Here is a 23,850-nt window from a genome sequence, read left to right as displayed (position 1 = left end):
TTACGCGTACTCACTTACTCCTATCAGATCTATTTTTTTTTCCTGCCTTCTATTATTCTGCTCGTGATTTTTTTTCTTTACTGTCAACTATCATCAACCCTACTTGAGGACTTTTATCAATTATCATTTTGGAATCAATCGTATAAACTGCATCGTTTAATTTTCTTATACAGATTGATAAATTATTTGGGTTCTTGATATTTTTTTTTATTTTATTCTGTTTCTTCTCTGTCTCATAAAACCGAACCCATTTTATCATTTAATTGATTCGGATCAAATTGAAGGAATGTAAAATTGTAGATCTTTTCTTCTTCTGGTCGTGAATGTGTGTGTACAATCCCATATTCTAATTCGATTTAACAAAGACGAATTTTCAAGTCAAAGCTCAAAGTTAGAAAGTCAAACTATAGTGTTCTTGAAGAAATTTGAAGCCAGGGATATGTTTCTAATTCAATTGATGATTGAGGAAGATTATATGAATGATTTGAAGGGTAGTTTGTGTTGTAATCTTTAACCAAAACGCTATCAAATTCAAAATCAATATTATTTTTTTTTATAAGCCACGACGAGCAGGCAGGCTGCTGTTGCTCCTTTCCTTTTTTTTCTTCTGTTAATTGATATCGCATTTATACATCGTTTAGGTGTTACAGCAGATAATTAGTGAAGATTAGGAATTTAGTTGTCAATCGAATGGAAATTGAAAATGAAGAAGAAGAAGGAGACCAGTGTAAATGGGTTATAAAATTTTAGTCCGGATTTTAAAACAGAATTGTAAGGACAGATGGATGGTTAAGGCATGTGTCGGGTATTCGAGAGGTCTTAGGTTCGATCCCTGCTGGTGGCATTCTTTTTTTAAAGCCTACTTACATGAGGTAGTTTTTTCTTTATTATTATTATTATTATTATTATTATTATTATTATTATTATTATTATTATTATTATTATTATTATTATTATTGTTATTATTATTATTATTATTATTATTATTATTATTATTATTATTATTATTTGCTGATATTGTTATTATTATTAGTAATATACTTATTATTATTGTTATTGCTACTAATTCAAGATTATAGATCGTTTATTATTTTTGTTATTATAAAGGTTAAAATTATTATCATTAGGATTATATCTAAAAGTATTATAATTAAATGGAATTTAATATAAAGTATATAAACTACAAACATATAAATAATATATAATTAATAAAGGAAATTATGTGATTTCCATTATATGTTTTAATAGATATACAATTGATATAGGTTCGTAAATCCGAGGCCAACCCTGCGTTGTTCAATATCGACATATGTATTTTTACTACAAAATACAGTACAGTGAGTTTCATTTGCCTTTTTACCCTTTATAATTTTGGGCTGAGAATACATGCGCAATTTTTATAAATGCTTTACGAAATAGACACAAGTAATCGAAACTACATTCTATGGTTGAATTGTTATACCGGATATCGCCCTTGTTGAACTTGGTAACCTAAGAATTGGTGTTTATTATAATTGCCACCAATTGACGCGAATCCTAAAGATAGATCTATGGGCCAATGACAAGCCCCTGTCAGAGAATTTGAACTGCTTTAGTAATTTGATGTTATATGTTTGGGGATATTCTAGATGCATTTTGTTAATATTGCTTACCAGGTGTTCAATCCATACGAATGAATTTTAAACACTTGCAAGTGTATGATTATTGAACAAATGAAATCTTGTGGTCTATTAAAATTATGGAAATGATATTTATGATAAACTAATGAACTCACCAACCTTTTGGTTGACACTTGAAAGCATGTTTATTCTCAGGTATGAAAGAAATCTTTCACTGTGCATTTGCTCATATTAGAGATATTACTTGGAGTCATTCATGATATATTTCAAAAGACGTTGCATTCGAGTCGTCGAGTTCAATAGAGATTATTATTAATTAAATGACGGATTAGGTCAATTATAGTTGGATATATTATGAAATGGAATGCAATGTTTGTAAAATGTATCATATAGAGGTCAAGTACCTCGTGATGTAATCATATGTTATTGTATTCGTCCTTATGGATTGGGACAGGTCACTTCATGTGGTATCAGAGCAGTGGTCTTAGCGAACCAGGTCTTGCATTAGTGTGTCTAACTGATAGTTGTTAGGATGCATTAATAAGTCTGGACTTCGACCGTGTTTGCATGTCAAAAGTTTTGCTTATCATTTCTAGTCGAAAATCATCTACTTATCATCTGTAGGAAATTACCTGCATATCATTCCTAAGTCTAGACACATCCTACTGCCTTAATTGCATAGATAGTGTATAGACATTTTCTTATCTTAACGTATCTATTACGGGAAACTTTGCCTGATATCTCCCATAAATTTCTCCGTAATTTAAGGGATCCTGGTACTATATATATCTATGCATAATATGCATTGAGAATACCATCCAACTATTAATTACTGTCACTAAACTTTTCATACCAAAAATCTTTCTGGAATCGCATAAGATGATCTCTACGAATCGACAAAGTTCCTCTGACTCCAAAGACAGCGTGATGGGAGCGCACCAACCGATCAACTACCGTGACTTCTTTAGAAAGTGGGGATGGGTTCACGAAATACTTACCCTATGGAGAAATGAAGAAGGTACTCCATATTACGAACCGAACTTACCACCTAACGTCGGAGTGCTTGATCCGCTTACCAGCGAACCTGTTCGCAATACTGTTTTCACTCTTTTCGCACGGATTTTCCGCCTCGAAGGTCAACTCGATGTCATTAAAGATAGTATTCGTCCTCTACTCCCGAATTCTAATCAGATAGGATTATTAGAAAAAGATAGAAGACTTCGAACTAAATATCAAGAATTGACAAACCTTACGGAAGAATGGGTAGAACTAATTCATAGACTCGAGCGTAAAGTAGAAACCTTGGAGGTGACGGTGTTCGATTTGGAAGCTAGGCTCGCATCTACTACGCAGGTACCAAAAGCAGTACCAATAGCAACACCACCAACACCAGCATCACTTCCATCACCACAAGCTCCGTAAGCACCACAGACATCGAAGAGTACCGGGAATGATGAATTATGAAATATTAATTCATTACTTTCTGTTCACGATTAAAAGATATATGTATATATATTTATGTATATCTTGAGATCGTAATCAAAATTCTTTCCATATTAACTATGACGTGTGAATTTTTTAACGGGTAGGTAATACCCGAGAAAAATAAAAGAAGCTTTAAAAGGGCTTCTATCATAATTAATTCACATATGTTATCATTCACATTTTTCATCAACGATTAAACAATCGATACCTATAAATCCATGATTACATCTGAAGAAAATATATATGTAAGTATATTTTCATAAAGATTGTAATTAAAAGTTCTTTTCTACAAACTGTTAATGGTGAAAATATTTTAACGGGTAGGTAATACCCGAGGAATATTTAGATTTCACATTAATAAGTTACATTGTACATTCCTCAAATCTGATTCAACGGTCATTTACTATCCTACTTACATCCACCGATATATATATTCGTTCACCACAGAATAATCATTTTTATTCAATTTCATATTTGGATTTTGATTTATCAGAATCCAACAAGTGGCATAATGAAGAAAACATTGGACAAAATAAAATTTGTTAGAAACATACAAATTAACTATGAGAAAATTTTTGTTAAGAATCCACGCTAACTGTTCCTAGCTAACTGATTACATTTTTTTATCGCAATTTAAATTCTCGCAATTTTATTTATTGTCATTTAATTTCTGTTATTTATTTTACGCACTTTAAATATCGGGACACGTATACAAGGTTTTGACATATCATATCGACACATCTTTATATATTATTTGGAATAACCATAGACACTCTATATGCAGTAATGATCGAGTTAGCTATACAGGGTTTAGGTTGATTCCTAAATAATATATATAATTTGAGTTGTGATCGAGTCTGAGACATGTACACGGGTCACGATACGTATTAATTAATTCGAATATTATAAACTATATATGAATTATTGAGTTAGTGACTGTGGACTGCTAACTGTGGACTACCAAGATTGGACAATTAAAATGAATTAAAATATTGATTATAACATATGAAACTAAACAATTTTTCAAGTTTGCCACTTGATTTCATCTTAAAACTCATTTGTATCTTGACGATTACAATCTGCGTTCAAACCTTTCATGATTCTTGAAAACACCTCAATCGAGAGGATAAATCAACCGCACTTCATCTACGGAAGAAAAGATTGATGCATATAGTTATTCACCTGAAAAACTCTCGAAAACTGAGTAAACGTTTAACATGTATCTGTGTTAGCTCCTCTGGCATTGTTATTACCGAAAATAACTTTGCATTTCCTTTTCAAATTCGTCAAATTTGTCATAGCTACAGCAAATCAACTTCGACTTTCATTCAGATTAGTCTTATTATAACCTTGATATATAAGTTTGCCTTTCGTCAACGTTATCGGGGAACCATTTATATCTCACCCATTAGCAGAAACTTACCAGCAACTTCATTACTCATCGTCTTAAGTCTCTCTGAAAAACCATTATATTTGTTCATTAAAACCTATTCATATACTCATCCACGTCTTATAACGAGAATGACCTTACCAATTACCAGGAATCAGCAAATCTGTATTTTAAATCTCGCAACGTTTCTACATCAACAGTTATATGTATACATATAACATTTATGTCTTAGAATTATGATCTTTCATTCTGAAATTCTGAAAAGCACCCAGTCTACAAATCAATACTCCAAATTCTGAAAAAGCTGAATACAGCAGCAAAAACTGTACACGACTTTAAAAGTCGGAAATTTGATGATAAACAATGGAGTGTTGGAAACACTCAATAGAAAATTTAGTACCAAAAAGCGGATTATGCGAAACTATGAAGGAAGCCGTGGACAAATCACAAAGACTAAACTTGCCTTCAAAGAATCTAAATGATTAGATGCCTGCTGAAATCTTCAGCAATTATCTTGCTCCGAAGTTATATTAAATCTTGTGGAAAATCTTTCTTCATCAACCTTCGATCTTAGAAATTCTAAAATATCATCATAAATATCTTCGATATTTCTGAAGATATTTTCATAAATATTTTCGTCCGAAATTATATACCTCTTCGTGCTATCTGTATTACATCATATTGAAAACTGTTTTAGTTTTCAATATTCTGTAACATCTAAGAATAAATTATGAATGAATTCTGGAGAAGTGTTGGGAATTGATGCATGAGTTAGTATAATATAATGACACTTGATCAACGCGATTATATTACAGTAGGTTATGCTGAGTTTTAAATGGAACATGATGATTTACAGATCATAACTTCATCATGTGCCATGTTACACGACTCTTACATTCTTTCTAATCTATAAACAAATCAGGAACATATTTTCTTGATAGTTTTATCTTTTCTCTGGAATTCTGGTAAATTAACCAATCAAGATCGTACTATTACAATCTCTTTCTTAGAACATTAACTATGTTCATTCCGAATTTCATATATACAAATTCTGGACTATTATTCGCTTGACTTAGAGTCGAGAAGAGAATAAAAAGGCAAAGAGTTCCGAAATATAAGAGAAAATATAAAGCCCGATAATAGCACATAAATTACAAACCGTGTATATCAATGTTTATCGCAACATAAAGACACAGGAGAATTAAAAACATTATAACCCCAAGGGGGAAGTAGAAGAAAACAGATTCCTCCGGTGGTAAATGGAAAAGAAGAATGACAGATACGATAGTCAGAATAAGAACAAGGATTAGAACTGGATTTAAGCATTGTTACAATTTTTAGATGTATGAACTAAGAAAGAAAGTATAGGAATGATGAAAATAATGGAACAAAAAAAAAGTTTAATTTATAATGGGAATATCAGACAAAACAATCGAGGCAGATAATCATATTTAATTAAAGGATATCCTAAATCCCTTAAATCCCGAAGAATCAGATCTTATAGATTTCGAAGATTATCTTTAAATCCCTTGAATTCTGGAAATCAACCGTGACTACGTCACCAGTTAAGTCAAATATGCAATTACTCATTTCACTCTTTTGTGATAGCTTCACTTATACTCTTCACGTAATCGAATTATTTTATCCATATTACTCAATGATGATAAAACTCTATTTATCAACTCATATTCGTCATGAAAACATTTTTATTGTTAACCATGACCACCTCACTCAAATTTCGGGACGAAATTTCTTTAACGGGTAGGTACTGTGACGACCCGAGAATTTCCGACCAAATTTAAACTTGATCTTTATTTGATTTTGAGACGATAAGCAAAGTCTGTAATGTTGAGTCACAAAAATTTTGAACTGTTTAGATGGATTCATTTAAACCTTGACTATTCCCGACGATTCACGAATAATTGTATATAAGTATAAATGTAAATATATTTATATAAATATAAATATAAGAGTATATATAATATTTTAAATAAATGAGATACACTTCAATTAATTAGAATTAAAAATGTAAAATAATAAAAAGAATAATTATGTACAAATAAAAAGAATATGTCTGAATATATATATGATATTATTATGAATCTATATGTATATATATGATTTCTATTAATAGTTATTATTATATTGTAATATATATAAGAATTTATACTCAATATAAGTTACTATATATATATATATATATATATATATATATATATATATATATATATATATATTAAATATTAAATATTACATAATTAATAATTTGTATATATATAAAATATAAAAACAAGTCAAGAATATAATTGTCATAATGACCTTATTACTACTTTCATTATTAATACTAATATCATTATCAATATTAGTTTTATGTATATATTGTAATTGTAATTTAAATATTATCAGTTATTATTGTTATTATCAAGTATTAATATTAAAATTATTGTTAGTATAATTATTATTAAGAATTATACATATTATGATTATTATTATTGTTATCATCTTATATTATTGTCATTAGTTATCAGTATTATTATTACTAGTAATTGTATTATTATTATTGTTGTATTTGAGATTGATATATAAATATAATTATATAAATAAATAAGATATACAAATACAGAATATAAAAATAAATTTTGATATATACAAATAGATAAGTGGTTATATACAAGTATATAATAGGAATTTGTATTTATATTATAAAGATAAGCATTATTATTATTATTATTATTATTATTATTATTATTATTATTATTATTATTATTATTATTATTATTATTATTATTATTATTATTATTATTATTAATATTAATATGATTATTAATTATTAATATTAATTGAATATAAAATAGATAAAATAAAAAAAGACATAAATTACGCGTACTCACTTACTCCTATCAGATCTATTTTTTTTCCCGCCTTCTATTATTCTGCTCGTGATTTTTTTTCTTTGCTGTCAACTATCATCAACCCTACTTGAGGACTTTTATCAATTATCATTTTGGAATCAATCGTATAAACTGCATCGTTTAATTTTCTTATAGAGATTGATAAATTATTTGGGTTCTTGATATTTTATTTTATTTTATTCTATTCTGTTTCTTCTCTGTCTCATAAAACTGAACCCATTTTATCATTTAATTGATTCGGATCAAATTGAAGGAAAGTAAAATTGTAGATCTTTTCTTCTTCTGGTCATGAATGTGTGTGTACAATCCCATATTCTAATTCGATTTAACAAAGACAAATTTTCGAGTCAAAGCTCAAAGTTAGAAAGTCAAACTATAGTGTTCTTGAAGAAATTTGAAGTCAGGGATATGTTTCTAATTCAATTGATGATTGATGAAGATTATATGAATGATTTGAAGGGTAGTTTGTGTTGTAATCTTTAACCAAAACGCTATCAAATTCAAAATCAATGTTATTTTTTTATATAAACCACGACGAGCAGGCAGGCTGCTGTTGCTCCTTTCTTTTTTTTTCCTGTTAATTGATATCGCATTTATACATCGTTTAGGTGTTACAGCAGATAATTAGTGAAGATTAGGAATTTAGTTGTCAATAGAATGGAAATTGAAAATGAAGAAGAAGAAGGAGACCAGTGTAAATGGGTTATAAACTTTTAGTCTGGGTTTTAAAACATAATTGTAAGGACGGATGGATGGTTAAGGCATGTGTCGGGTATTCGAGAGGTCTTAGGTTTGATCCCTGCTGGTGGCATTCTTTTTTTAAAGCCTACTTACATGAGGTAGTTTTTTCTTTAATATTATTATTATTATTATTATTATTATTATTATTATTATTATTATTATTATTATTATTATTATTATTATTATTATTATTATTATTATTTGCTGATATTGTTATTATTATTAGTAATTTACTTATTATTATTGTTATTGCTACTAATTCAAGATTATAGGTCATTTATTATTATTGTTATTATAAAGGTTAAAATTATTATCATTAGGATTATATCTAAAAGTATTATAATTATCATTAGTATTATTAGTATTATTATTATTAATGATTGTATTAAAACAAGTATTATAGTTGTTATCATTATTATTACTAAAATAAGTATTAGTTACCAATTATTATTTATCATAAATAAGATTTCAAATATGATTATTATTATTATCAAAATAACACAAACTATTATTATTACTACTAATATTAGTATTAGTATCATTATGTACTTATTAGTATTATTAGAATCATTATTAACATATGTATTATTATTATTATCATTTTATTATTAGTACTATCGTTATTAATAAAATTATTACTGGTAAGACTCTTACTAGTAAATCATTAATATCAAAACTATCATTTTTAACAAATAAATATTTGGTACATAAAACATACTTATTACATATACTACAATTATAGATATAATATAAGTATACTCTATATAATTTTAAGTGGAATTTAATATAAAGTATATAAACTACAAACACATAAATAATATATAATTAATAAAGGAAATTATGTGATTTCCATTATATGTTTTAATAGATATACAATTGATATAGGTTCGAGAATCCGAGGCCAATCCTGCATTGTTCAATATCCACATATGTATTTTTACAACAAAATACAGTACAGTGAGTTTCATTTGCCCTTTTACCCTTTATATTTTTGGGCTGAGAATACATGCGCAATTTTTATAAATGCTTTACGAAATAGACACAAGTAATCAAAACTACATTCTATGGTTGAATTGTTATACCGGATATCGCCCTTGTTGAACTTGGTAACCTAAGAATTGGTGTTTATTATAATTGTCACCAATTGACGCGAATCCTAAAGATAGATCTATGGGCCAATGACAAGCCCCTGTCAGAGAATTTGAACTGCTTTAGTAATTCGATGTTATATGTTTGGGGATATTCTAGATGCATTTTGTTAATATCGCTTACCAGGTGTTCAATCCATACGAATGAATTTTAAACACTTGCGAGTGTATGATTATTGAACAAATGAAATCTTGTGGTCTATTAAAATTATGGAAATGATATTTATGATAAACTAATGAACTCACCAACCTTTTGGTTGACACTTGAAAGCATGTTTATTCTCAGGTATGAAAGAAATCTTCCGCTGTGCATTTGCTCATATTAGAGATATTACTTGGAGTCATTCATGATATATTTCAAAAGACGTTGCATTCGAGTCGTCGAGTTCAATAGAGATTATTATTAATTAAATGACAGATTAGGTCAATTATAGTTGGATATATTATGAAATGGTATGCATGCCTGTCAACTTTCGATGTAATGAAAGTTTGTCTTTTAAAAACGAATGCAATGTTTGTAAAATGTATCATATAGAGGTCAAGTACCTCGCGATGTAATCATATGTTATTGTATTCATCCTTATGGATTGGGACGGGTCGCTTCATGACTCTTGTGATGGGTTCTACTCCTACAAGAATTTTACATGCAAATTATTGATAGGAAAGGAGCTGAGAATCTGACAGCAGATCATCCTTCACGTTTAGAAAATCCTAATCTAGAAAACTTAGATGAAATTCATGATACATTCCCTGACGAATATCTAATGATGATCTCAGATGAGTCATATCCATGGTTTGCTGACTTTGCATACTATTTAGCTGCTAAAGAACTAAGAAAAGATTTAACTTGTCAACAAAGAAAAAAATCCTTCTCTGATTTAAAACATTACTTCTGGAAAATCCTTACTTGTTTAAAGTAGGTCCCAACAAAATTATTCGTCGTTGCGTTCATGGTAAAGACGCAAGTGGAATCCTATTACAATGCCATAGTAGTGCACCAAGAGTACACTTTGGCCGTAACTACACAGCTCGAAAAGTTCAAGATGCAGGATTTTATTGGCCTACCATATTCCAAGATGCACATAAATTACTCCAGTCTTGTGATGCATGTCAAATAGGAGGAAACCTCTCCAAATGTGATAAAATGCCCCGTCAAAATATTCAAGTATGCAAAATATTTGATGTGTGGGGTATTGGCTTCATGGGACCATTTCCCTCTTCCGAGAGAAATCAATATATACTTGTAGCCGTTGACTACGTTTCTAAAAGGGCTGAAGCAAAAGCTCTTCTTACTAATGACTCACGAGTGGTGGTTGATTTTTTAAAGAAACTATTTTGTCGATTTGGTTTTCCTAAAGCTTTAATTAGTGCCCGTGGAACCCATTTCACCAATTAACTACTCGAGAAAGTTCTAAAAAGATATGGGGTTAACCACCATTTATCTACAGCTAACCATCCTCAAACAAGTGGTCAAGTTGAAAACACTAATCTAGGATTAAAAAGGATTCTCGAATGAACCTTTGAGAATAATTTGACACTCTGGTCTCAAAAATTAGATGATGCATTATGGGCTTTCTGAACTGCATATAAGACACCTATAGGGACTACCCCTTTTAGGTTGGTTTATGGAAAAGCTTGTCATCTACCTGGTGAAATTGAACACCGTGCTTATTAGGCTTTAAACAATGTAATTTAGATCCTAAAGAAGCTGGAGAGAACCGACTTCTCCAATTAAATTAACTCGATGAACTTAGACTTTCTCCTTATAAAAATTCGCTAACATATAAAAAGAAGACTAATAAATGGCACGATGCTCGTATTAAAAACATTAAAAGCTTTCAACCATGGGATAAAGTTTAAATTTTTCAATCAAAATACAAATTTTCTCCTGAGAAGTTAAGATCTAGATGAATAGGCCCTTTTATAGTTAAACAATCTTTTCCTACTGGATATGTTGAGTTATATAATAAGAAAGGAGACACCTTTAAAATAAATGGCCATTGTTTAAAAATTTACTTTCAGAAAGATGCATTACCGGGAGGGGAAATAATTTCCCTTACCATCATTCAAGTTTAAAAAGAATTATAAACAAATTACTGTAGAGTTTGTAAATTAGCCGTACATTCTGATAAAATTTGAAAAATGTAAAAATTTAAAAATCTTAAATGGAAGCTACCGGTTTAGGCTCCCGAATACACCGGCTTGGTATGTGCAGAAAAAACTGCAACCTTGTCCAATCATAAATGTTTTTTGACCTTGAAGTCGCTGACTTGGCTATTGAAGCCACCGGCTTACATTGCAGACGAGTTTTAAACCCTAATCCGCCTCAATTTTCCATTTTCACACCCACAACCTCCAAAAATGCTCTCAAAATCCAAAAATCGTTTTTTTCTTCATCCACCTTCAAAACATCCATGGCTAGAAGAGTGAGTTTCAATTTTTAATTCTGCATTGTTAAAATCTTTTTATTTCTGTAAAACTGCTGTGACTTCCTCTAACATGTCATGAAGCCGTCAGCATAAGATTGAAGCCGTCGGCTTCGTCCTCTGTTGAAATTGATAATGTTTGTTAGTTTGCTTATCTAGGTATTATTAAGAATTGCTTAGAAATATCTGTTATGATAATTCTTGTTAAGATTGTAATGAGAAAACCTAAAAATCTGAATATGTTTAATAAGCATATAAAGCCACCGGCTTTGTATTAAAGCCGCCAGCTTTGTATTAAAGCTGCCGGTTTCATCTTAACTAAACACAAATCAAAAATTTTTGTTTAAACAGGTTGGAGAAAATTTAAAAATTCTTTTGCAGGTTATGAAGCCGCCTTGGGCCGTTGAAGCCACTCGGCTTCGTTATAAAAATTCGAATTTTAATTTTTATTGCTAATGTTTGTTCAATTTGTGTTAAAACAGAGAGTTGGGAATAGGGAAGAGCCCGAGCCAGTTGAGATTCGCATTGACCGGGCATCATTGCACGAGTGGTTGAGATTTCCACATGATGATCATAGGTTACAAACCATGGCTCTTAGACTTAAGAGAATGATGCATCAGGAGATGTTGGCACCTTATATGATTGATTGGTCAACTTTAAACTCTGATGCGTTAACACTTGCTTATAAAGAAATGACGCAAACTGATTACTTGGTTCCTTTGGCTGATGGAGGGGGATGAATGTGTTTATGGAAGAGTGGTTTTATTTGTTTAATATTCATATGCCGATCTATCCTACTCTCACTTATGAGTTATTGGCAACTGCTGCTTGTTCCTGTCATGCTCAGAGTGTGACAGGTACTTCATTCTTTCGACTGGGTGGACGTGAGCAGTCGATGAGTATGGTGAATATTGCTCAGGCTTTAGGGATTTATGGGGAGTTTGCTCAGGCTTTTTGGTTTGGAGATTTTCTTGCTAGTATTGCTAGACAAGGCTATTCAGGCATAATCAGGATGCTTTTGATTATAATGCTACATGGAGTCAGTTTAGTATTCCCAATATTGATTTTCTTAATACTAAGGTGAGGAGGAAATACATCGCTTTTCCTTATATGCGGTGCTTCTAGGTCTTGCTTTTTCACATTATCTCCTTGCGAAAGGAGAATACAGAGAAGTTGACTTAGCTCGATTGTTGGTATTTGACTCAGATGTTTAACTGTTAGCTGGTTAACATTCCTTATTGTGTAGCTGATTATTTGAGTGGTGCAGCCAGCGGTAGGACGCAGGGCAGTGCTATTTGTGGTGGTCATTTTGTGAGTTTGATTACTAGATGATTAGGGATTCCGGTTAATGGTTTGGGTACTCTTCAGACTGAGGTTGGTCGTGTTAATGCGAGGATTCGGTTGAATAAGAAGGTAGTTAAGTGATGGTCGGGTGAGAGTTTTCTTCCGTATAATCCGCCAGTATGTCACTTGATGCAAGCTGAGCAGAATGCGCCACATACCGAGGCTTCGAGCAGCCATTCTAGGGTTAGTCATAGAGGTGTATGTAATTATGTATTTGAATGATGGTTTATAGGGTAGCCCTGACGCAAAAACCCGTCTTTCTTCTTTGTGACTTCAGGTTCGTCGTATTGTTGTACTCTAAAGATGGAGGTGGGACGATGTCCATTGACGTCTCCAATATGGTTACAACATTAGTAACTACTTCGATGCTAGAATCCTTCATCTCTTTCTTCTCATCCGGACTCTCCATTTCAATTTCTTCATCCACCTCCTCGTCACTCTGGTCGGGAGATTCAAGTATAAATGGTTTAGAGAGTTCTTCTAGAACAAAATCCCCTACAGTCATTAAAAGATCAAAATAAGGTTGGAATGAAGATTGGGTTGGTGTGGAGTGGTTATTCTTCTTGTCTTCTACTTCTATCTTCTTCTCTTCATTCTCGAAATAAAAGGTGACTTTCCTAGTGGAGATGGTATTTACTTTGCTGTTCCCATCAGAAGGACATAAAGATTTGTCGATTGTGAAAGTGACCTCTTCTCCACGGGCTCTCAATGTAATAGTCCGTGAATAAACGTCAACGATCTCTTTGGCTGTATTCATAAAAGGCCTTCCTAAGATGACAGGGTTTTCACGTCTTCTTTAAAATCCATAACCACAAAGTCGGTCGGAAAAAGGAATTTTTCGAACTCAATCATGACGTTCTCAGTAATTCCCTTAGGATATCTAGTGGATTGGTCAGCTAGCTGGATGCTCATTTTGGTAGGGTTAAGGTTTCCAATTTAGAGTCTCTGGAACAGTGAGTAGGGCATGAGATTGATGCTGGCACCAAGGTCAGCGAAAGAATAGATAGTACCAGATTGGTAGATAGAACAAGGAAGAGTAAATCGTTTGGTATCCTCTAGTTTTTCAGGAAAAGTATTTAAGATAATAGTTGAACAATCCGCGTTCAGCGGGACATTGGGTACTTCGGGTACCTTATCCTTGGTTGATAGCAGTTTCCTAAAATACTTCTTACAGTGAGGATTTTTAGACACATTATCCAAAAATTTACCATGAAGCTTGAAAGATTTCAACTTGTTATGCATGTGCTTGAGACGGTTATTAGTTAGTTTTTTCTCCTTAGAAGATACTGAAGGTTGGCTATGTGCTACATTGGAGTCATTTTTAGGACAACCTAGAGAATCGAGACGTTGATTTAGCTGGCTTATTTGATTTTCAAGACTACTCAAGTGATTAATCATGACTAAGCCAGTTGCATCTTGTCTTGTTGTAATCATGTAGATGATTCGTAGTAGTACATCGTCTGAACTCATCTCTAATAGGGTAATGGGTTTGGTAGGTGGGCTGTGCGAATAAGCTAGGATCTTATCAGAGTAGACAATAGAGTCCTCACATTCAGCCTCGTATACCTTGGCCGGATTTGGGTCAGTACAATTCTGGCATAATTGCACTTGAGACACATGTTGCGAGAGTTTCTTTAGCTCCTCCACTTCTTTGGTGAGGTTTTCTATTTGGTCCGAGGGAAATTTGATAGTTTTATTTTCGATAGGATCGGAGGTGAAAAGCGATGTTGATGATGAAATGTGCTATTCCGTGTTCCAATCGTGATGGTGCATAGTCATCTTCTCGATCAATCTCAAGGCCTCGTCTGCGGTGAATTTCATGAAGTTACCTTGAGAAACAACATCAAGAGTAGACTGGTTGTTCTGATTCAAACTATTGTAGAAGGTCAAAATCTGATCAGAGCTCTCAAGACGATGGTTCGGGCATCTTCGAAGCAAATGTTTAAATCTCTCCCATGAAGTGTAGAGTGATTCATCAGAAGCTTGTTGAAAGTTTACGATGTCATTCCTAAGTCTGATTTGTTTTGATGGCGAAAAGTACTTGATTAAGAAAGTTGTTGCCATTTCCTCCCATGAGGTGATAGAGTTGGGTTCTAACCCCCTGAACCAGGTTTTTGCATGAAGAGTTAAGGAATAGGGGAACAAATATATACGAACTACATCTTGTTCAATCCCATTTTGCTTATATGAGTTGGATAAGGAGAGGAATCTATCTAAGTGAGAGTTGGGATCGGCAATTGGTAAGCCGTGGAATTGGCAATGGTTCTGTTGGGATCGTCAATTAGTAAGCCGTGGAATTGGCAATGGTTCTGAATCAGTCGTATGATGCTATGCTTAAGCACAAAAGATGTTCCGTTAACCTCTGGATAGAGTATCGGTCCTCCTCATCCTTCTAACGAGAGTTTGTTGATGTCAGCAAGAGTGATGTGTGCGGCCATCATCGAACTATCGGCAGGTAAGTGTGGATCTCGTCGGATGGGTACAATGTATGATATCATATTGAAGAAAGGATGTGTCAGAAGAATCTAAAATAAGCTAATATTATCTAACCTAACTACGGTAAACTAGTAACTTCTGACAAAGCTAGTCTCAGTCAAAACTCTTAAAAACTAACTAATCCAAACAGGCTCCAAATCGTACTACCGTTCCCCGACAGCGACGCCAAATATTAACTCTCCCGTGATATGTCCAAATTGGACGGTTTATCTATGCGGTGTCGTTAGGTCGCAAAACGTCCATTCAGGATATCAACAGAAGCAGTTGATTGTTTAATTTATATATGCTGGTCCTAAATCTATTATTCCTTCCTATGGGTTAGCAAGGGTAAATATGACCTAGGGTCGTTCCTTGAGCGATTCAATTTGAAACGGAGCTTATTCAGATAATTTAGTGATTAAGATGGGTTTGTACACAATTCAGTATCCAAGACTAGTGGCCAGGTACACCTTTTGCGGAGAGGCATGATCCTTTTGGTCCCAATAATTTGGCGACTGTTCAGAAAATCCAACAACCAAGTCCAACCGGTTTATAATTAAAATAAGCTAGCTAGCATGCAACAACTAAGGACAGAGAAGACGTGGTTCACCCTGATTTAAGAAAGCGTAGTGTCGGGATGATTGCGAGACACTCACTGGATCGATATACCTTAGTGTAAACACTAGATTCCTTACTAATTGATTTCTCGATTAGCATGTCACGAAGAACTAGGCTATCGTGATTCTGATTGGATGGACTATGCTCAACTCCTGACGCTTTATCCGGTTTAAGAATATAAGTGGCCCATCTTGGATGCAAGGCATATCTTAGGTGCACGGATAAAGTAGCATAGCCATTTATATAGAATATCCAACCTTTCTTAACACCTTAGTGTATCACCTAGGTGAGTGGTTATAATTGTGTTCGAATTCCTTTCTTTCAATGGTTTTGTAAAATCTGAGGTTTTGTAGACCAATTAGAACTTCAGATAGTTCTCAGCCATCCTTAAAGATTTATAAGCTTATGAGAACTTCTGATAGTTCTCATTTATGATTTAAACCAGCGCTTACTTAAATCTACCCAAAAAATCCCTTAGTTATCCACCATTTTCTAGACTTATAGCGGTTCCATAGCTTCTAACCTTGACCATGCTCAAGTGGTCCTATAGTACATCAACACTGTACTCTACCGTTGCAACAATATTTCCTCGAGTCTTATACTCTTGACCAATGTATTGATCTGGTCCTACGGTAATTTCTCATGTACTTTATAGTATTTTCGATGGGTTCATACCTTGACCAATGTATAAACACAGATAATTAATTACCTTATATTTTTCGACTTTATAAAAGGGTTTAATCATGTTTATTTGTGGAAGGACGATAATAACGAGGTTTAATATCATAGACAGAAAGAGAGTACGAAATGATAATCATCCCTAACCAACATTATTAAATTATGGCAAACCATCAAGCAATTACTCATACATCATGGCAACAAGCATTTCTAATATTAATAAATCATAAACATCAAACAAGAATATTATAATAATTTAATAAAAGAAAGCATAGATATTACCGAATAATGTCAGCAGAATAACGCTTGTATTTCTTCATAATATCTATAGTGTTACAATGCTTCATAGCTTTTACTATTAACTACATGCTAATCTCCTATTGATCACTAGAGAGCGACAATAGAGAGATAATTACATTTCCTAATCTCTGTACTTTTCTCTCTCTAGAATCTAGAGAGAGAATGTAGAGAGAGAACTAATCTCCTACTATTTACTAGAGAGCAACAATAGAGAGATATTTTAGAGAGAGAAGTGAAGAAGTTGTGTGTTGAAATGGTGGGATGAAGCCCCCATTTATAGGAAATGCTTGATGGCAAAGTTGTAAATAAATTGCTAAAAAAACCCCGGCAGGCCATTTGGCAGGCCATTTGGCAAGTCCTTTTTCAAGGCCGTTTTTGGTGCCCGTTTGATGGCAAGCCGTTTTCCCTTATAATTTCACACAAATATCAAATTTATTAACAAGTATATACAATTACTCACATACTACAAATAATCAAGTCCTTCTATATGCAATCACATATGGTTCCCGATGCATTCCCAACGTGAACCGAGAACCCTCTGGATCCTGATGCCTTCCCAACGTGAACCAAAATCCCACCCAATGCGTTCCCAACGTGAACCGAGCCCTCATACCAACCACAATACAAACAATCGCATACCAATACAAATCTTATTAACAAGTAAACACACATTGTACTCACCTCGACTTATCTGACCGTCAAGTCCGAGCCCCACCAGGAAACCTCAAACACCCAACTTCATTAAAGAGGCAAGATTCACCCGTCTCGCAAACTGATCGTACACACGTCATCAACTTTGCTTCAACGTTGAGCATACGAAGGATCTTAGATTGTTCTTCTTCACTTCATACGAAGTGTTCACTACAACATTCTCAAACTTCGACTCTCACAATTGTCGAATTGTTAAAATCCATCGTACAACACGGCCATCCACCATGAGGCCGTTTGGCAAGCCGTTTGCTGGATCGTAACTTGTCTTTCACCGTTTTCGCTCTAGAATCTTCGTTTTAGCTCCGTTTCTGACGATTCTTCGCCCAAGTGTTCGTAATTAAATATCCTACAACATGAGATTAAGTAAATAAACGTTTTTCAAAAATTATAAAATAAGTTATTTAAACGCGAGTTAAACGTCTTAGCCGATTTTGCTCGTTTTCCCCGTTTTTCATCCGTTTTTAGTGATTCTTAAAACATAGCCTTTGTAATGACATAATCTATCAAATGAAGCAAATAAATTCTTATTTAGATGATAAATTCAATTACTTTATTATAAATGGGGATAATATCGGGGGTAAAATGTGACTATTTAGCCGATATCAGTGATGCAGATGATCTGTCTCGTGTGACTGAGATGATGACAACCCTGAACACTCGTTAGGGTGATATGTCAGATATGATGAGGACTCGTCATAATGAGTTGATGGCTAAATGCAAGGAGGATAGGACCGAGTTTGATGAGTTTAGGAGGGAGTCCAGGTATGAGCTGGGACTTATGGACTACTCGATTCAGTAGGGATTCCATAATGATGAGAGGTTTTATGATCATTACCCAGTACCGAGCCCTTTGACCCTACCTATTAAGAGCCACCACCACCGTATGCTCCAGATGTTGCATTCCCACCTGCGCGTTATAACCGTGCTTATGCCTTGGCCCGGATTCAGCATGTTGTTGATGAGGATGAGGAGGAGATCAGGAGGTTCCCTTGATGATCATCGATTATGTTATGTTATGTTTATTTCAGAAACTATTATTACTACTTTTATTCTGATGATTCATACTAATGGTCTGTAATAACTTTGATTATGTTAAATTAGCGTATGTGTTGAACTTTTAATTATATATGTGATGTTATGATTGATTGTTGGTTACAAGTATGTGATGATGATTTAAGAATGGATAGGAGATGAAGCAATTAAAGATGCTTCTCGACTATATTAAACGCTCGAAAAGGGGAGATTTACTTTTCTCGCTTATAATTATATCTCTTTTTATATTTTTATGCAATAAGGGCATTGCAACTTTCTAAGTGTGGGGTGGGAGATGATTAAATAGATGATTAAATAAATTGCATATTTTCACGACTAAAACAAATGCAAGATGTGAATAATTTAAAATTTTTCAACATATCATATGAAACTTTGTATATGATAAAGAAATATTTTAGGATGATAAGTTAGCCTTTTTACAATTTTTTTTTTAAATCAATTTTCAGCCAGTTTACCCATGTCGTTAGCACTCAATATGTGTGCTAGATTCAAGTCGTTACCATTAGAAGCCTAAACCTTTTTAGGAATAACCAATTTAAACCAAATCCCCATTCCTAACCCTATTTTTGGAAGTATAAATTCTCAATCAAATTTATGTCTTTTCATTAATCTAATCTAAAAGCTAATAGAACTACTCTCACACTACAAGAAAACTGATTTATAGGACCCCTCGTCTGGGACCCCGCTGAAAAAGCACATAACTTGTCACATATATTGTTGTGCACACATTATACGCTTAACTTATACACCTGAGTGTGCGTACGAGAGTCTTCTGAGTGCGCCAACACTAAGGATTGAGATCAATGGCGACCAACCCTATCGTTTATAGTCATTACTTGTAGCTCTAAATGTTCTGCGCGGGTCGACTAGGTGTAACATCCCAACCCATAATACAAACGATCACGCGGAAATATCAACTAAATTTTTTTTTTGCTGAAACAGTATATGGCGCGGCGCGCCATATGGCCACGCGGCGCGCCAAACTGGCATGTCCAAAAAGTCATGAAATGCGAAAATGTTTGACCACTTCCCGACGTATTTAAACAAAACACTTTTAACCATACATTAATATATGTAGAACTAACACGTTCCATTAATAAAATTAGTTTTACGAAGACCGGGTCCACATCGTCCGTTTTACGACTTTCGTACGAAAATACAAGTTTTCAACCACATGATTTGTAATACAAAATAAAGGCCGAACATGGCGATTGGGGATACGCTACCCAATCCTAATCAATCCAAAAGCAAGCCTTCTAAAGCAACTACGCAAGTCCACTATTCCCCTCTTACCCGAGCCTCCGCATCCATGCAATCTATAAAAAAGTCAACAACGAGAGGGTAAGCTGTAACGTCCTCCCAATAGGGTCTGGAAGAAACGTTACTAATATCAAATAAACCAACATATTATAATACGAGAACAATACTAAATGAGAAAATTTAACTTTATTGAGTACGCAGCGGAAAATGATATGTCGTTACAATAATGGAAATAATGATAAAGTAATTGTTCATATGCAGAAGTAATAAATGCGATATCTCTTAATCCTAAGTCCAAGTAGCATCACATAAGTAGTAGATAAGAAAGCTTGAATCAAACAGCACCTGAGACAAAACATGTTAAAGTGTCAACCAAAAAGGTTGAGTGAAGTTCATAGGTTTAACAAAAGTAGTTATCGTTGTTTTAGACCACAAGATTTTGTTTGTAAAGTTGATCTCCTGCAGGATCAAAAAGTTATGCCAAAGCGTGATATTTAGACTAAACGTTCAAATTTGCCCCCTGACAAGTTGTGTCTGTCCTTGTCGGTTTAATTTCATTATCAAGTAATACAAAGACTTAGTCAAATGTATCGGGGACGTTACTCCCGATAGGCCTACCCCCAATAAATAAGCATGCCGCAGCACTTAAAAATATCACTGTTGGGACTTAGTCGGGTATAACATAGTTTTAGCAGTTGGTACTTGTGTCTAAATTGTAAATAGTAAAAGCAGCATGTGTCTCACCCCAAATAAGTTAAATAAGTTTGCTAGCAATAAAGAGTGGGGCTATGAATTCACCTTAGTAAGTAGAGAGAGAGTTATTCCTCGGAATAGAGAGTTGAACGAGTGAGCAGGAAAGTCAACCAATTGACATTTAAGAGTAGTTAAGTGTTTTGCCCATGTTTAAATTTAAGTATGTGTTTAAGTATAGTTTGTTTTACTAAGTTTCTATTCCTAGTAAGTTACTATTTTTATAAAGTTTCTATTTTTAGAAAGTTTCTTATTTTACTAAGTTTCTATGACTAGAGAGTTTCTACTTTTATGAGTGTTTTCCATTTTAGGATACTTGTCGTATTAGATAAGCTTCCAATCACCCATTTCCCTTCGAATGGCTAATTTAGATCTAGGGGCTTGAGCCATAGGACCCTTTAAATCGGAAATCCAAACCCTCTGCCTAGAATCTCGTAGAAACCATTCATCAAGAAAGTTCAAAGATCTATACATCTCTAATACATATCCCAAAATGTTTTTATGCTACAATATAAGTAGTAGGTTATAGGTGCTAGTAATAGTAATAGTGTATACATGTTAAGTACTAGTATAAGTAGTATTAGGGTTTCATTAATTAGAGTTAGTTAATTAAAGTAGTAATTAATAACTAGGGTTTAGTAATTAATGTCCTAGGGTTTCATAAATGTTTAGAGTTTAATTAATTACGGTTTAAGAATTATAGTTTAGGTGTAATTAGGGTTTAAGGTTTTAATATGTATATGTATATATAATTCGTATATATATGTATATATATATAAAAATATTTTTTTTACATGTATATATGTATATATAAATCTAGGTGTGTTTATGTATATACTTATGAATAACAAGTTTATAATATGAATATGAATTAACAAAGATCAAAGTTTATGTAAATAGTTTAGAGTTTATGTTATACCTTTGAAGATTCAAGATAATTAACAAAGAAAAGATGAACACGATGAAGATGGAAGATCAATGCCTTGAAAATCTTGAAGAACTCCTTGAAGATTCTTGAAGAACACGAAGAACAAGCTTGAAGATCCGAATACCACAAGAGAGGGAGAGGGATAGATTGTTTTTGAGAGAGGATTTTGGTGTGATTTATGAATGAGAAACTAGGTGTTTATATAGTGCAAGTATTAGAGTGTTAGTCAACATAAGGATGTTCTAATAAATGATTTTATTTTGTTTTATAATTTTTAGTCAACAATAGGTGGTACTAGTTTATAATTCGTCAACATAAGGATGTACTAGTTTACACTTTATTTTTAGTCAACATAAGGATTTAAGATTTTTTTAGTCTCATTATTATTACTATTATTATTATTATTTTTACATTTACTACATGATAAGTATTATTTTCTTTTTACTAATTCATGACTTGTATATATTTAGTTCCCAATTGTTTTATTATTTATATAAATGTCACTTTTTATTTATTACTTATAGGTTATTAGTTATAATATTACATAAATGCATAAATTTTAATTAGCAGTGAGTGTCGACTAACAGTTTATTATTTTCAACTTTTATTAACTTGTCAATATTTGCACAAAGTTAATTAATATGTTTTCTAACTCTTAACACTTAACAATTATTGATTAAAGTTTAATCATTAAGTTTTAATTATATTGTTTGGGAATTTAATATTGGAAAAATATAGAATAGAAAAATGAGGGTCGTTATATAAGCTAACGCTTAGTGAGTGAGAATATAGTACATACATATATATGCATAAAATGGACACGCCCCACAAAACCAAATACCGCATACCGGAGCATCCAAGCATAAAGGCAAGCTAGTCTAAGCATACCGTAAGATCACTAAGCAACGAGCTAAAGATACATCAACAAAATATAAGTTCACCAACAACGATGTGAACAATGCCAATAAGCTACACACGGAGGGTTAGCTACATCACGACAATACAACATTATATGTATACAACATTATATATATATATATATATATATATATATATATATATATATATATATATATATATATATATATATATATATATATATGTATATATCTCGAATAACATAATTTTCTTACGCTTACAACACAATAACCATGGTTAACCAATCGCACAAAGGAATGACGCTCGCGAAAACGGCATCGGTGTTCATAACATCCGTTAGGGTACTTAACACCTCGTATCACTAACCCCTAGGGTGGCACCTTAACACCTCGGTACTTCACCCCTAGTGGCATCTTTGTAACATCCCGCGTTTTTCCGTTAAATTTAATTTTAACACCGTCTTTTTTTTTAAAAACATAATCTTTCGTATTTAAATTAATAGTTTCCGTGAGTAACGTTCATTATATTCCCGCTATTTAATTTTGACATCACCCGTTTACTCGAGCGTTTTAAAAATATTCGATCGGTTAAATCCCGCACCCGCTTTGAAACTCGAGGGACCGGAGTTGCCAAATGGGCAAACTAGTTGACTAGGTCAACTAGTCAACCCATTTCTCCACCATTCCCATCATCTCCCTCTCTCTCTTTCTCTCTAGCAAGAACACACACAAACCCCAACTTCATAGAATCATCATCTAAATTCGGATCGGGAAGCAAACTTCAAAACAAATTACATATTCGTGATCCTCTCATCATCCTCTTCGATTTGGTACCAATTTCATCCATCTTGGGTAACATTTCTAAAACACTAAATTTCTCTAAATTCGTTTTATATACTTGAAATTGTGTTAGTTAGTGTCTATGGCTCGTGTGTAACATGAATATATGTTTTGTTTGCTCGATTTGTGGTTTGGAGTAACTAGTTTGAACATTTGAAATGGGTGTGCTAAATCCTTGATTTTGGATGAGTTAATGTTGTTAGATTGTTAAAGTGCATGATTTAATTGTGTTACTAGTATCTTTAGCTTCGTTTTGATGTATAGGTTGATTAAGGAAACATCAAACTCATGACT

At 32.9% G+C, this 23,850-nt stretch overlaps 1 non-coding gene across 1 annotated transcript; it reads left to right on the top strand.

Annotated features, from left to right (window-relative positions):
- Positions 1 to 14,974: 14,974 nt before the first annotated feature.
- LOC139865404 (small nucleolar RNA R71) lies at positions 14,975 to 15,081 on the top strand. Its single transcript, XR_011764926.1, has one exon. It is a non-coding gene; the product is annotated as a small nucleolar RNA R71 (small nucleolar RNA).
- The last annotated feature ends 8,769 nt before the right edge of the window (positions 15,082 to 23,850 follow it).

Source organism: Rutidosis leptorrhynchoides, chromosome 8 (genome assembly GCF_046630445.1).
Source record: "Rutidosis leptorrhynchoides isolate AG116_Rl617_1_P2 chromosome 8, CSIRO_AGI_Rlap_v1, whole genome shotgun sequence".
NCBI lineage: Eukaryota > Viridiplantae > Streptophyta > Magnoliopsida > Asterales > Asteraceae > Rutidosis > Rutidosis leptorrhynchoides.
The sequence above is the reverse complement of the archived record's forward strand: the minus strand, read 5'-3'. Positions and strand labels throughout refer to the sequence as shown.